Source organism: Ctenocephalides felis, unplaced genomic scaffold, assembly GCF_003426905.1.
Source record: "Ctenocephalides felis isolate EL2017-DRISC unplaced genomic scaffold, ASM342690v1 CF-g0.4_SCAFFOLD_03572, whole genome shotgun sequence".
Classification (NCBI taxonomy): Eukaryota; Metazoa; Arthropoda; class Insecta; order Siphonaptera; family Pulicidae; genus Ctenocephalides; species Ctenocephalides felis.
Window position 1 is genome coordinate 3214697 of NW_020539726.1, and position 4367 is coordinate 3219063.

A 4367-nucleotide genomic window follows, 5' to 3' on the forward strand; every position below is an offset into this window, starting at 1 on the left:
AACCGAATTAAATCAACAAAAAATAAAAGAATGGTAGTGCAGATATGCAAATCATGGTACTACAGATATCCAACACAAATTTGTGTATTTATTGTGCAGCAGATTCCCAGGCGACGATATTGATCAGACCTTGCAACACGAGATATATTATCAAGGCATAGTAATCACTTGTAATTTATACAAATAGATACATTTTGTAGTTGTCTGTGTAAAAGTTGAGCACGGTTTTATGCGTTAATAGATATTTAGTCCTCCATGATATTAAAGTTTATTTAATTTAAAGTTGTTAACTAAAAGTATATGTAATTGAGCAAAAAATGCATTCTTAATTGATCGGAAGTTTTGCAAACTTAAATTTTCTTATAAATTTAATGATTAAATATCATTGCTAGGACCAGTAAGTAGTAGGAAGTAAAACTTATTTGCTACTACAAGGTAGCATTTAACTAAAAATAAATACATCATATAACAATTTTGAATAATGTTTAATAGTAATATGGTAATACTCGTGATGCGCAGATTTATTAGTGTCAACCATTATACACATTTATATAATGATAAATTATAAATTATATATTTATAATAGCAATAAAAATATGTATAATATTTAAAAACAATAATGTAAAGTCATACTTCAAATTTGTCTTGATAGGTTTGTCATTGTAATTTGCATTTAGAAATGAACATTCATTAAAGAAATTAAGTAATTGCTGATTAATAAATTCTATAATATTCGTTCACACAGTGGATTATGTTAAACAACGCCTAAACAAATATTGTTTTCGCAACTTCACGTAATCATCATGTAATTGTGTTTGAAGAACTTCATGTAATTAAAATTAGCAAACATTTATACATTCATACCTACATGTCGTTGTATGCCGGTACGTATACAACGACAGATCTCTGTTCACATACACGACGACTAGTTTTTGGCGAAGGCAGGTCTAACCGTATCGAAGATACGGGGCAAAGAGAACCAAAAATGTTAGTTCAATTTTTGAAAAAACGTAGCGTCCGATTTGAATAATTCAAAAAACAATTTATTTACATTGACTCAATGAACAACTGTTCAATTGTTTGGAAAGGCAGGTCCAGCGGTTGTGGTCTCTCATTAAAAATAAGTTTATAAATGCCATTTGGAGATCAAAAATGTTCATTGAACAAATGCACATTAAATTATCTCATCGAGAGCGAATGACAAGCAGTTAGGGCGTAACGGACTTCCGATGCATTTGTACGGATTTACACGGAAAAGTTTTACTTCAAAAATTAAATAAAAAAATGCATTTCCCGAAAACAATCATTTTGTAAAATCAATCAAGAGATTTGTTGAATCATTCGAAACGAATGCTTTGTTTTCTCAAAAACTACCATTTTTTTCAAATTTAGCTCTTTATCTCCAAAACGACTGCACCTGTCTTCGCCAAAGACTAATCACTACTTCTCCTTATCTTTGTCAATTAAAAATGTTTAGAAACCCCTCTTCTGAAATGTGAAGATATATAAAAAAAATATTTTCGATTTCTGCACAATCACTATAACTTTTTCTACAGAAAGTTAATTAATAATGAACTTCTGTTTTAATTTTATATGTAAAATCATATTAACATTCTGTTATAACTGATCAACAAATTATTTTCCAAAGTATTTTATACTCTCTATATTTTTTAGATAATTTTTATAATTATAATTTGCGTAAAGGATTTTGAGAGATAACATGTATCACCGTTCCATTTCTATTTTTTTATCTATTTCATTCTTTAATTAAATTAAAATAAATCAATATGAAGTCAATTGATTAAAAAAACAATGGGAACTTGGAACAGAAATTAAAAGTTTCTCACCAAGATTGAATTGTATTTTACCTAGTACATGATAATTTCTTAAAGAAATTCTTAATAAAGTGTATTAGGTTATATTTGGTATCATTTTGATAGCAATTACCTGTCAAAATTAGTGGCTATAACAAACACTTAAGAATAAATCCAATCTTGCAAATCACTAACTAATGAGAGAGCGTATAAAGCTATGCATACTGTAAACTTTAATTAAATTTAATAATTAAACCGCTTTTCATAGGCCTTTCATTTTTTACTGTCAATTTGGGCATGAAATCTACCATTATGCCAAGTAGCATCAAAATCCGAGACAAACTACTCGCGGGTGCTCCTTAAATATAAGATGAAAACTAACATGGCTAAAAAATTACAAGGGTTGTAAACAACATGTAACAAAATTTTTAATTTATATCTTATCTCGTCTGCAGCAGATGTTAATGTCACAATTTGAAGCAAACTGCGCAATCGATTACATCACAAAATTTCGTCGCTAATACAAATTCAATGCGATAAGCTAGCAAACATTCGCAAAAACATGAGAAGAAATCGCATTTGATTTAATGGCCGAAACAGGGAAATGATAAAAAGTTCGAAGCGGAAGTTCGTACAATAACCGTTTGGTATGAGTAAATGTTCTTCATGCTCCAATTCGTATTTCACTCTTTGCCGACACGTTTTCCAGTGCTAAAATCAAAGAACAGACCCCTATCATTCTATCAGAAATAAAAGCAAATCGAATTGAATTAATGATTGTTTGTCAAACGATTTTACATGTATATGTTGGTGAAACGCAAACATTTCATGAATTTCAATATTACTTTCCTGTAAACTTAGATCTAGAACGTTTTTCATATGGAATTACCGCATCAGTTTTGAATATTATTTTGATGCTGTATTAGTTTTAATTAGGTGTTTATGCATACTTCAGATTTATATGATATTAAATTTATTTTATTGCTCGGATTCATACATATGTATTATGAATCAAAATAAATATTTTATGATAAATATTGCAATAGACAATTGTTTGAATGATATAAATTAATTAAAATTTAAAATTGAGCTACAATTTTATTTTACAGCACGTATCTGTCATAATTAATATAATTAGATATGATTTAAATGCGTGAAATATATCATTTGGAAATAGTAATGTTTAGATTAAAGTGAAAGTATAATTTGAAAAAAAAAACAGTTGAAAATTTTATCTGAATATCTAAATCTCAATATGATTGATTAAGTCTATTATTGCATCTATCGGTAGTTTTTTGCAACTTGCCTTAAGGCAAAATGCAACTATATATAAATGAAAGAATAGGTTACATAAAGGTTCTGAAGTCATGACACAAAACATGCAAACACATTTAACATAACATTTCTATAAAAGTAGGTAGATCAACCAACATCCTATCAGGAGGTCCTAGAATGAGAAGATATGTATAAAATATATAGGTAGCTTACACCAGGTTAATAAATTGAGTTGACATACATATATCACTCTTCAAAATTCAACAACTATATCACTACTGCGTTGCAAATATTTTCGGATGCTACGATATAAAATTTACGCTACGAAAACTTCAACGCAATATATTCAACAAAATCTCCTACAGACAATTGCGCAATAATCTTGGCAATATTTCATAATCCATTACATTCCGGTGTGACATTTTTGTTGAAAAGCTTTTGTTGTAATTTCTGATCGCATCGCGGACGATACATTGTACGTCCGAACATCTAGTCGCGCTGAATATCTGCTGTTTTGTCTATAGTGACAGGAGCTTCCAGCATGCATGATAGATGGTACTGCTTGATGATGTTATCGCCTGCCAGATATATGTTCCCTCTTACCATTATTATACCAAGCCTAACTCGCAAAAATGTCATACCATAATCTTATACACAGTAGCTGCACCTTCTGCTTCTGACCTACTACGAGTAATGTCGACCGCGACGTGAATATAAGAGACCATTATATATCAAGATGTACTTTGACTAATTATCTTGAACAAAATAGCATTTTCTAGTTAAATGTTATTAGCAAAATTAATATTTTATTATTAAAAGAAAATAATTATAAATAAAGCTTATCTATTGCATTGTAGCCGAACAGCACATCGTCAGTGAAATGCGATATATCCAGAATATATTTTTTTATATTTTTGATAATTATAACTTATATTTTTGATTGAGAGTTAGTTGCAAAAATATACATTCAAAATAAAGTGAAAAATATAAAAAATATATAATATAACAATAACTAATTCTAAGTGATAACTGTTTAATGTAGTATAAATATAATAGAGTGTTTTCATAAAAAAAACTATTTCACTAATTCGTGTTACCAGTGTAATTCACAAAACGTAAGGAAGACTGGATACTGTTGTTCCAGTTGTTATAACAGCTAAACTAAACTGCTTTTGAGATAGTTTCCAAAGGGAGAAAGATATAGTATATTTGTTCGAACAAGTTATATGATCTGTAGATTGCATTGCTCTTAAAGGGTCAAAAATTGTGTCTTTGCTT